At 43.3% G+C, this 12,932-nt stretch overlaps 1 protein-coding gene across 4 annotated transcripts in view; it reads left to right on the top strand.

Moving 5' to 3' along the window:
* The window catches only part of STAU2 (staufen double-stranded RNA binding protein 2), a 559,013-nt gene that overhangs the window by 227,058 nt on the left and 319,023 nt on the right, over positions 1-12,932 (top strand). The gene's annotated exons all lie outside the window — the stretch shown is intronic.

Raw genomic sequence — 12,932 nt, 5'->3', positions numbered from 1 at the left:
ACTACTTCCACTCAGATTGCCTAGGCGAAATTAAAATAAAATTCCAAATTTTGTGTTGTCCTCAGAAAATTAATGGAGGGGAAATCTTTCAATGGGGATGCTAGTTTGGGGGAGGCAAGGGATTCCCTTTATTTTCTCTCATTTTTTGTTTTGGCTATGGGACAGGGGGTAAAGGTAAATCTCCCCAGTGGGACACAGATGCCAAAAAAAAAAAAAAACTACTACTGATGGGGGTTATAACCCTTCCTTTATCCAAAATTTTAAAAAAACTTTTTGCCTATAGTGCTACTTTCATACTTCTGTCCTGCACATGCTGCCCGCTGTCATGCCCTATAGAATGCAGTTGAATCCCCAGATACCACATCCCATCAGTGTGATACTAAACGCATAATATAAAAAGAAAAAATCGCCCTGGCACTTTGAATGAGGTGGGCACCATGGCCAAGAATATTTTATTGCATCATCCAGTACATATTAAGTAGAAACAGTCGGTAAAGAGTTACATAACATTATACATATAGGGCGGCACAGTGGTGTAGTGGTTAGCACTTTCACCTAGCAGCAAGAGGGTCACTGGTTAGAATCCCAACCACGACACTACCTGCCTGGAGTTTGCATGTTCTCCCTGTGCCTGCGTGGGTTTCCTCCGGGTACTCCGGTTTCCTCCCACACTCCAAAGACATGCTGGTAGGTTAATTGGATCCTGTATAAAAAAAATTGTCCCTACTGTGTATGTATGTGAGTTAGGGACCTTAGATTGTAAGCTCCTTGAGGGCAGGGACTGATGTGAATGTACAATGTATATGTAAAGCGCTGTGTAAATTGACGGCGCTATATAAGTACCTGAAATAATAATACATATGAATGAATAACGATGGAAATTACATGATATAAAACATCTTGAAGCTCAATGCATTTCGTGAGATACAACTCACTTCGTCAGGAGCAGATGCGTATATGTTTGTCTATAAAAATAATAACCTAATATCAGTATAAAATATACAGTCTAATAATTAGTAGGGCAGGTTGATAGAGGATCCAAAAAAGGGGTCATTACTTACACATCGGCTGAGCCGGGATGAGGAACCAGTGCTGCCCCCCCCCACGGTTTTGGCTGAAACGCCTGATCCGGGAGTTGAAGGAGTGTAACCAAACAACAACCTCCAAGGGAGAATAGGTGGGGAATGAGTATCCCATGTAAAAGTGTGACAAGATGTCCCATATGCTCCATAACCATTCACTAAAACAAATGTATATGTATATAAGTAAGTAGAAGAATAAATCATTATATATGAATAGTATTGGAGTAAAAGGAGTATATATGGAATACACAAGTGGTATAGCAGAATCAGGAGTAAGGGACAAAAAGAAAGAAAGAGTGTGTAGGGGAACAATGAATCAAAGGACCCAAGGACTGGGGGGAAACAACAAAAAAGAAAAAGAAGGTAAACCAACAAGGAAGTGTGGCAGAAAAAAGTTGGAAAGAGTGACCAAAATAAAAAAGAATGTGAAAGTGTAAAGTCCAAATAGATGTAGAAATGTACCAAGGTGATTAGATGTCCGCCATAAATGGGAAAGAAAACCAGTGGTGTGGGATAGGCTTCATAGTGAACAATGTGGTCCTACAAGTTCCCGGTGGAAAAACCCACCCTTATATACCCAAGAGGAGGTGTAGCTTGCGTCATGCCTAACGCCATGTGCAGTGTACTAAACGCATAATAGCCAAATGGGGGATTTTAGAGGTGTCAGCATGTTACATTTATTACAACCACAGTCATTAGTCTAAAATCACATCTCTTTTGTTTATATTGTTCAACGGTTTCCTCAATAGAAATGCATCCAAATATTTCATGAAGGACCCATTGTTACATTCTCAGAATGGATATTCCCCTATACATGGAGTCTGCCATCCAGCTATTGGTATCTAATATTCTAGGATATGGTCATACCCTCTGTACTCCTCTCCTGCACATACTGCCATTCACATTATTCTCCACTATACTGTACTGTATATAAATCTTTAGCATTGTTACATTCTCTTCATTTCCTATTCTGAAACCGGTACATTTTTGTGTCCATTTTTTTTTCCCACAGAAGGATTTTATTATACTATAATGGAGCTATTTCATGCTGTTTGTCACAGATATTGCTTCTCTGTTATGTCCGGCTGTTTGGCTACATATAAAAGCAGAGAGGTCCATCATTTGAGCCACATACTTGCTTTGCACCTGGATAAGCATCTTTATATTTATGAAGAGTGGTTATGTTTTCTAAGGAAATGTTTGTTTGTGGGAATTACTGAATCCTTCCATCCACATTATCACCAGCGATCCGAAGATGAATCTCTAACCCCCTTTCTAAAATATTGTCGCCCTGCACCAAATAGCTCTATAAACCTCTGTGTAGCCATTACCTTTAAATTGTAAAATGAAAGATGGTTATGTGTTAGAATTTATACGCACATTAAATATATATGGCTTACTGTCAAGCCTCATTGATTTTTCAGTAGCATGCATATACCATGATGCAATCATCATTGGAAGCCGCCCTGTTATGAGGCAATGATTCAGTATGTTTAATCAGCAGAAGAGGAGCGGCCACTCATAAAACATTCCTGAGGGAAAATCGCTCTCTTCTTCACACTGATTACATAAAATAAGCAAAGGCCTGGTCATCTTCATCTTTCTGACTGGGGAAGTGATTTTTTATTTTTTTTTGTATATTTTATGTGTGTTTAGTAAAATGACATCCGCATGTTACAGGCGTTGCTCAGGAATAGTAAACTAAAAATCATTAGTGGAATTGCTATTTAATCAGACATGTACACTTTCTTCACATTGCTGATGCAGCCATGGGTGGCTCAGGGATATCACATTTATCCTGTGAAATGGCTGGATAAATTGAGCTTAAATTGTTACTATGTGCAAAAAAATGGGGAAGGGGGATAGGGAGGAGGACCACAGAAAAATCACTCAAACGTCCTGAGAATTCTAGGACGTGAGGATGTGACACCAAATAAACATTAAGCCATCCAAGTACCTAACGGCATGTGGCCAGTGAGCCAAGCAACTGAGAACATATGAAAAAATAGAAAAAAAGAAGTTGCATAGAAGGCTCAAACAAGGGTATATGGTGGATAAAAATGTGTACTTTATTGAAACAGATAAAACTGCAAAGGCAATAGATGAATACAAAATGCAAAATACAAAAAGCTGATGGACATTGGATAAAACCACAGAACAGAAGGTCCGGCTCTAAGATGACACAGATACCCCACTAAGGCTCCACCCACCACCCAGACAACACCGGACCATCCAGAAGATTTGCCACCCCAAAACCCTGAAAAAACACCTTCCCACTTCAAATCCACAGGTCAAGGGAGAACGTGATAGTAGCCCGGTCAGGAATAAGGGTATGAAGCTTCACAAAAAGCAAGCTGTTAATGATGTGGGTGCCGGTAAAACTATGCAAAGTTTACTAATCCCACAACAGTAAAATCAGTCTGCAGTATGCAGTAAAGCATGCTTGTGATACTCACTGTAGAACCTAAAGTGGGGTACACACTAGTAGAAAATCTGCCGAAAATTCCTGTCCGAGGTAAAATCGTACGATTTTCGGCTACTGTGTACACAACTATCGGCATTTGCAACGAAAAAAAAACGGAGGGACAAACAACAAATTTTCATTGTCCGTCCCCAGCACGACCAATTTTCGTTTAATGTGTACACAGTATGTCGGATACGAAAGACTGCGCATGATCGGAAGTTGCTGACGCCTCGTCAAGTTGCCTCGGGGTCACACATATACGTACTTACATCACACTCTATCAACAAACGTCAGCAAAAAAAAAAAAAGAAAATCGGACGAGAAATTTTCGTGAACATTATGCACTGTCAACTAAAAACGGTAATGAACGCTAAGCAAGAGAGAGAAAAATCAGAAGATATTTCGTCAGATTTTCGTCAAGTGTGTACGAGCCTTAAGGGGTTAATCCTCCGCATTGTGTAAAAAGGCTGTTCGATCCTGTCTTCTCTGATTCTCACCTTCCACTGTCCCCAATCCACCTACTGATAAGACAGAGCACTCTGCACATGCTCAGTTTGGTATGTATTGCTGGAGAGATTTTCTTTTCTTTTCTTGGGAGAGTGCACGTGATCAACACAGGGCCAATCAGCACTGTCCAGAAAGTGGGTCAGGAGTCATGCAGCCTCACAGGACAGTTAGAGTAGAATGAAAACTCCTCCTAAAAGCTTTAACCAGACACTGATAGAAGTCCCAAAACTGCAATATACTGCTGATGAGAAAAGATATTTAGCAGTTTATATTTAGTTACACTTAAATTCACAAGGATCGCACAGCTTATCACTCCTTAAAGTATTACTACAATATATTCTGACTAGTGATAATTATGCAGATCTTTGGGGTGTCTATTGAGGAAAGCAGGAGAAGGAGCCATTAGTGGTGGACATAAAGTACAGATTTGTGATGACCTGAAACTTTCCATAAGCAAATATCAATGTTATTAGTAAAATAGAGATTCCACACTTTATATATAGATGAAAGAGCAAATGTGGTGCCTTATTCCTTTTTTTTTTTTTTTTTTTTATTTAACATGATATGAATGGTGTAGGGAAGCCCACTGGTTTGTGCACATACCAGAAGGAAAGCGAGGAATGTGCTACTCACTATTTCACTAACCACTGCTCAGCCATAACATTATGACCACTGACAGATAAAGTGAATAACATTATCTCGTTACAATGGCATCTGAAAGTAGGTGGGATATATTAGGCAGCAAGTGAACATGTTGTCTTTGAAATTGTGAATTCCAGGGGGTGGGGCTTGTGACCATTGTGATTGGCTGTCATGGCGGTAACCTGATCAGAAAACCCCCGATCGCTGCATTTCGTGAGCCGCCAGTCACTGTGCCAGGAGGACGCAGGGCATGCTCTCTTGGCACAGCTCTATAGGTGCTAATGCAGACATATGCAGCCACTCAGCGCCAAGGTCCGGCCATCGAGAGGCCACATATTTGCATGCGCTCAGTGACTAGGGGTTAAAGTGGGATTAAACTCCCATCTCAAACTTTTACCTATAGGTAAGCCTATAATTTTACCTATAGGTAGTGTAAATATCTCCTTAACGTGCACCGTTTCTGGAGATATCTGCTGTACATGCAGTGACATCCCAGGTGCATACGCTCTAAAGGAGAGGCCACCCAGGCCATTCCTTCAGGGTCCTGTGCCGTAAACGACGGCTTCCGTGCGCATCCCAGATTCCGCAAACCCATAAGGAAGCCAAGGTGAAGATGAAAATGCCTGCAGTGGTGACAGCTCGGCACTGGAAAGGCTTCATTTTAAGGTAAGTTTAACACAATGTGCTAGTATGTGATGCATACTAGCACATTATGGCTTTACATTTCCGGGTACAAAAAAAAAAAGCGCCCAGTGGTTTACTACGGCTTTCAGACCTCCATGGAGGCTTAGGCAGCCCATAGATTAGCTTTTTGTTTTTTTTTCTCTCTTCCCCCATGCACACACTTGGATGTGGATGGGGGAATACTCCCCGTTGAGCTATTGTCAGGATCAGATGTCACAGATCAGCGCTGCAGGCTATAGCCAGTGGCGCTGATCAAGGTGGAAAATCCAAAAGAGCAGATGTACAGTAGTCGATCATTAGATTGACTAATCTATACCCTCCCTACCCATACACGGTTTAAAATTCGGCTTTACCAGCTGAATTTTGATCCATGTATGGTCCGCTTTACTTTGTTCCCTGTTTGAGCCCATGGCGGATAACTGACACCGTCTGGGCTGCAGAAGGAAGATAAAATCATTAATTAACAAATTCTTTAGTTTCCTGTTAGTAATTGTTCAGCACCTTTGTTGTATGGCAGTTTGAGTATCAGCACTGACCTCAGGCATGAGACAGGGTAGTCTTATAACCTTAAGTGGGGTACACACTAGTAGAAAATCTGCCAAAAATGCCCGTCCGAGGTAACACCAAAATTTCTATCGTCCATCCCCAGACGACCAATTTTCGTTTAATGTGTATGCAGTACGTCTGCGAAAAATCAGATACAAAAGACCATGCATGATCTGGAGTTGCTGACGACCCGGAAGTCTAGGAACAAATGTACCAAAAAAATAAATAAAATCGGACGATAAATTTCGTGAACATTATGCACTGTCAACTAAAAACGGTTATGACCGCTGAGCATGAGAGAGAAAAATCGTAGGATATTTTGTCCGATTTTCGTCAAGTGTGTACGAGCCTTTATTCTTCTGATCTGAGTACAGCTAGATAATAATCTCTCTCAAAGAAAGGGCTTCACTGTTGGTACAAATGTAGAGATTAAGATTGTAGAGTGCAAATGTAGATTCAGAATATTTCAAATCACCATTGGTGACTGGTTCTCTTTAAGGGTTGATAACTATTAGTTTTTTTTTTTTTTGGGCGTGATAAGTGTGAGCTGAAATACCACAAGCGTCGTAATGCCAAAAATTTTTGTTCTGAAATTTCTGGCACTAACATACCTTCGCCCAAATCTTCCATGCCAATTTTCAGAGGCCAAAATGAGCATACTGGCACACTCCACACACTGGTTTTGATTTTGTTTGATATGTTATACAACTAATTTCATGTTGGGATTTTACAAGAAGGGAGCACAGACATTGTTCTCTATGTGAACAGAAGATTCAAATAAGGATCCTGTGTATGTACAATAGAAACAGCTTAGCTTTTGTAATATTATACATTCTTCATTTGCAGTTAATTGATTTTGGAAAAATAAAAAAAATCAATCAAAATAGTTTGTTATGCAGATGATTAGAAAACAAAGCACAAATTTAAGCACATGTGCGTCTGGATGTTCATCATGTTGCTCATTCACAGCTGTGCTATAGCTATAGTACATCAAGGCCTACAAACATAGAAGTCCTGTGAGCAATGATGTGAACAGGATGGATTGTCTTTTTCATTCGTCACTGAGTTGTAGGAGAGCGGTTCAGTACTTGGCACATTGTTTTGTTTACCACCAAGATTTCAGTACAATTTCTTTAGTGTCTGGATGTTGGGAGCAAGAAACTTTAAAAGTGGTGCAAGTGGTATTAGAGAATATGTAAATGCACTCACTCAAATCTCATTAATAAGTTTTGATAATTACATTTCAGAAGTAATCTTTAATATTTTTAAATCTAGTGATTCAGCCATCATAAACGCATTCAGTAGAAAATCATGCTAGTGCCAATTTTGGGTCGAATAATTGGCTCCCATCAGCCTGTCTTTGAAGCGTGAGAAAAGTCTGAAATAACCAGAATAAACCCACTGCAAGTACAGGGAGAACCTGCAAACATCATGCAGATAGTAGACCCCCAGTGCTTCAAGGCAGAAGTGCTTAGCACTAAGCTACTTCTAATTATAGGGTGATGATGATGCTCTGTCCCTGCCTTCTAACTGTTCTCTTTTGTTGTCACCCTATTACGCATTTCCATTGGAGACTTTAAGGTGGCTGTTCTTGCACACGTTACACAGGCATGGTCCACTGTTGTCACCATCCGGAAACTCACCCTGAGAAACGCCATGCAGCCATTCCTGTAGACAAGAAATGGCAGCATAGAGGCTGCAGGAGATCACTGGTACTGAGATCAAAGAAAAAAAAATAGTTTTTTTTCCCAGAAAAGGAAATTGTTTGATACACTGCTTTAGCAAACTAAATGTCATTAATTTATGGTTTATTTTTAATTTAATGGCATGATAGTATAGTATTTTGTCATTATAAGATTCGGTTTAGGGTTACCTTTAGGTAACCTTCAGAACCATTGTTGGAATTTAGGTTAGTTTAAGTTCTTAGATATGTTTGGGGATGATAAGGTTTGGGTAATGTTATGAGCTAGATTTAAGGGCTGTGTCGATGTGCTTTAAGCATTTATGTATGAGGTCAGTGTGAGATGCTTCTGAGATCATTTGGGATTCATTGACCAGAGCATTTGACAATGACTTGGAACAGATATGGGAATACAAAGCCCATTTGAAATTGAACTAAAGCCCTTCAAGCCCATTAGGGTTGTGAATTAGGTTGAGGATAAGTTACTCTAAGTTTTTAAGACTGTCACATTAAAGAGGAAGTAAAGTTCAAAGAATAATTTGTACCTATAGGTAAGCCTATAATAAGGCTTACCTATAGGTATTGTAAATATCTCCTAGTATGTGTTGCATACTAGCACATTATGCCTTCACCTTGCAGGCCACAAAAAAAATGGAACCAGAAGTTTACAACCGCTTTAATTTTTAGGGTATGATAATGTACATTTCTCTTTTGGTAATTAACAGACACAGCTCCTGATTCTTCTTAACCATTGGGTTATACTGCCCCCTACAGGAGTAGGATACTAGGCAGGAAAAAGCCTTAACTACACTTATGGGCAGTCCCAGGGTATATACACCCACACACAGCTATAGGCACTCTGTTTTTTCTGCCTACTCAGGAGTAAGGACCTAGTTCCTTGCTGGGATCTCTGGTCCTGGCAATTGGTTTCCTCTAAAATTGATTTTTTTCCTTTCTTTGTTTTTTTTGTTCCTGTGAGAATCTACTATCAACTGCCGGACTGGATAATCTAGTTCCAGAGGGTCGCCCCAGGTCCACGCCTCACATGGCCGGATCCGGTTCCAAATTTAGGCAGCGGCCTACTGGTCAGGAGCTATGTGGGGCTGCCCCAGTGAGGGTGGCTGAAGCCACTACCCTCCGCTTGAGCTTCCGCACTCCTCTCTGCTGTCCCTGGGTGGTCAGCTCAGCTGAGGATCACTCCCTGGCGGCTGGGCCTCCAACAAATTGAGGCTGCGGCTTGGGGCCTACTAGGCCATGCAGCCAGCTTGGCACCTCCCTGGGAAGGGGTGGCGCTGTGGGGCGGGTTCATTTTTGATGCCAACCATGCCACCATTATTGTGTAGGGCACCTTCCCCTTTTAGCGCTACGGGACCATCAGGATACCCTGCCTGTGCGCCCGCATCTTGGCGGGCGAGCCCCCTTTTAAGGGGGCTGTTTCCTAATTTGCGTGCCTCTATTGAGGGGCTCAGAGGGCGACCCCCCTTGTTTTTTGCTGGGTCCAGTAGGTGGTCCATTCGTGGACCCTGGGTCGACGCCCCCCTTGCGGGATCGCAGTCGGCGGCCCTCCCCTGATTGCTATGTTTTTCCGGGTGACCTTAGTATATAGCATCCACTGCCTTCCCCTGCCACATCTGTCCATCAGATCCTGAATCTGTTTTGGCCGCCACGGACACGAGTCACCTTACTGGGTCTGCTTCCACGCACCCTGAGTGCTCAGACAGTGAGGATGTTTCCTCTGCTCCTCTAGCCGTGCATTAAAAAGGTGCTGACGGATGCACTGATTGTGTCAGAGCGTGAAATTTTAAACATGGCAGAGATGCTGCGTCGGATGTGCCGGTCCTTTTGGCACCCTAGGTCCCCCACTGTGGTGGGGGTGTTCCCCTTTCCCACTTACTTTGACAACATTGTCACATAACAGTGGGGTTGTCCAAAATGCACTCTTGTGGTCCCTAACGATTTGTTATGCAGTATCCTTATAGGGATTCATTGCTTAAAAAGTGGACGGTCCCACTTGTAGTGGACTCGCCAGTTTCCGGTTGAGGAGTCCTTGGCCTTTAAAGATCCGGTTATTAGGAGAGTGGAGGCTCTGGCCCACCATATGTTTCACTATGGCTGGTTCGGTTTAGGCTGGTACTTACTATTGCCCTGGTTTTGCAAACTCTGACGAGTGGGCTAAACTTTAACAACGGGACCTGTATCAGCAGTGGACCTTCGGTGTCTTATTTAGCTGATAATGCTGGTCTGCAGACCAGACTTCTAAGAAGGCCTTATCTGATCTGATCTCCCCTTTGTGAGGGATTGCCTGTTTGGAGCTTCCTTGGATGACATTATTAAGGGTCTCACAGGAGGGAAGAGTACTCTTCTTCTGCAGGCTACCGAGGGCAAGGAGCCCCATCGTAGATGTGGGCCATTCGTGTTGGCTTATAAGAGGCTTTTTTTTGTCCCTCAAGGGATAAAAGTCCTTCAGGTCCTCCCCCAGAGGTTCCAAGAGGACCTGTTCTGGCAAGCCACAAGGGGCTCTTCCAGACCTGCGGACAAGGCTTCCTCTGCATTAAGGGGCGCCCTCACCCGTATCTGGGGTGGGGGGACAACTTCGCTAAATTCCGGATCCGTGGACCCCTCTGGTGCAGGTCAAGTGGGTGCACAAAGTAATTCAGTCTGGCTTCAAGATCAGGATTCGGTCTTTTCCTCCGGAAAGGTTTTTCCCTTCCAACCTGCACATGTCCCAGATCGCTTATGGGGTCACTTTGGGGCAGTGCAAGATTTGTTACTTCATAGGGTGGTTGTCTCGGTTCTGGCTTCGGAATGTTTTTAGGGGTTTTACTCAAACCCATTTACAGTTCCCTGGAAGGAAGGCAAGGTACAGTGCCTTGCGAAAGTATTCAGCCCCCTTGAACTTTTTTTTGTGAAAAATCAACAAGTGGGACACAATCAAGTGGAACGAAATTTATTGGATATTTCAAACTTTGTTAACAAATAAAAAACTGAAAAATTGGGCGTGCAAAATTATTCAGCCCCCTTAAGTTAATACTTTGTAGCGCCACCTTTTGCTGCGATTACAGCTGTAAGTCGCTTGGGGTATGTCTCTATCAGTTTTGCACATCGAGAGACTGAAATTTTTGCCCATTCCTCCTTGCAAAACAGCTCAAGCTCAGTAAGGTTGGATGGAGAGCGTTTGTGAACAGCAGTTTTCAGTTCTTTCCACAGATTCTCGATTGGATTCAGGTCTGGACTTTGACCTGGCCATTCTAACACCTGGATATGTTTATTTGTGAACCATTCCATTGTAGATATTGCTTTATGTTTTGGATCATTGTCTTGTTGGAAGACAAATCTCTGTCCCAGTCTCAGGTCTTTTGCAGACTCCATCAGGTTTTCTTCCAGAATGGTTCTGTATTTGGCTCCATCCATCTTCCCATCAATTTTAACCATCTTCCCTTTCCCTGCCGAAGAAAAGCAGGCCCAAACCATGATGCTGCCACCACCATGTTTGACAGTGGGGATGGTGTGTTAAGGGTGATGAGCTGTGTTGCTTTTACGCCAAACATAACGTTTTGCATTTTTGCCAAAAAGTTCGATTTTGGTTTCATCTGACCAGAGCACCTTCTTCCACACGTTTGGTGTGTCTCCCAGGTGGCTTGTGGCAAACTTTAAAGGACACTTTTTATGGATATCTTTAAGAAATGGCTTTCTTCTTGCCACTCTTCCATAAAGGCCAGATTTGTGCAGTATACGACTGATTGTTGTCCTAGGGACAGAGTCTCCCACCTCAGCTGTAGATCTCTGCAGTTCATCCAGAGTGATCAGGGGCCTCTTGGCTGCATCCCTGATCAGTCTTCTCCTTGTATGAGCTGAAAGTTTAGAGGGACAGCCAGGTCTTTGTAGATTTGCAGTGGTCTGATACTCCTTCCATTTCAATATTATTGCACAGTGCTCCTTGGGATGTTTAAAGCTTGGGAAATCTTTTTGTATCCAAATCCGGCTTTAAACTTCTCCACAACAGTATCTCGGACCTGCCTGGTGTGTTCCTGGACTTCGAGGCGCCAAACTACTTTGTGCGGGTACAGAAGTTCCGAATGGAGTCCGTTCGCATGGTAGTGGCTTCCTTACATCTGGGGGATTTTCTCGCTTCTATCGACATCAAGGACGCCTACCTTCACATTCCGGTCACCAGCGCTTTGCTTGCTTTGCCATGGGCCAGGAGCATTATCAGTTTGTGGCATTTACCTTTCGCCTCCGCTCCTTGGGTCTTCACAAAGTGTTGGCCCCGGTGCTAGCATTGTTGCGTCAGCGGGAGATCGTGATACTGGGGTACCTGGACGATCTTCTTCTGCGAGCAGAGTCTCTGACTGCTCTGATTGACACCTTGGACAATATTCTATGATCTCTGAGGGAGTTTGGTTGGATTCTAAATATTCAGAAGTCTGCTCTGGTTCAGTTCACAAAACTGGACTATCTGGGTTGATTCTTCCTCAGCCAGAGTATTGCTTTCTCTGGAAAAACTCCAGAAATTGCAGGAGGCAATTCAGATTCTGTTGTTAAGCAGACTGTCATCTCTCTGTTCTTGCATGCGAGTGCTGGGCCTGATGGTGTCTACCTTTGAGGTGGTTCCGTTTGCACAGTTCCACACTCTTTTTGCAGAGATCCCAGATCTCTGCAAAAAGAGGTTCTGGTGAAATGGGACAAGAATCTAGTCTCTAGAGGTGGCTTTGTTCTCCGGCTTTCTCCCCCCTGTACTGGGCAGTTGCTGCCATGGATGCCAACTTGTCCGGGTGGGGAGGTGTCCTTGGTACAGCTTGTGCTCAGGGGGTCTTGACTTGGGAAGGGTCCAGTCTGCCGATCAATGTACTGGAACTCAGAGCGATCAGACTTTGTCTGGATCATTGGACAGTTTGTCTTCAGTGCTGTCCAGGACAAATTCAATTGGACAGTGCTATGGCCGTGGCCTATGTAAATCACTATGGGGGCACAAGAAGTAGCCGGCATTGTAAAGTGGGCAGAACAATTGTTCCAGCCCTCTCTGCTGTAAAGATTCAACGGAAGGTACAGAGATTTGTGGCATGGTCTCGGGATCCTTTGGTTGACGCCACAGACACATTAGTGGCTCCTTGGAGTCAATATCGTCTGATTTATGCCTTTCCCCTTCTAAAACTTCTGCCAAGACTCCTGTGCAGGATCAAGGCAGCAAGGGATTTTGGTCGATCTGGTACAGCTGGTCGCCGATGCTCTTTGGAGACTTCCTCTCAGGGAAGATCTGCTGTCTCAATGACCAATCTTCCATCCTGCTTTAAAGTTTGAGCAGCGCCTGGCCTTGAGTACCATCAAG

This window comes from Pelophylax lessonae, assembly GCF_965119305.1.
Source record: "Pelophylax lessonae genome assembly, chromosome: 5".
NCBI lineage: Eukaryota > Metazoa > Chordata > Amphibia > Anura > Ranidae > Pelophylax > Pelophylax lessonae.
The sequence above is the reverse complement of the archived record's forward strand: the minus strand, read 5'-3'. Positions and strand labels throughout refer to the sequence as shown.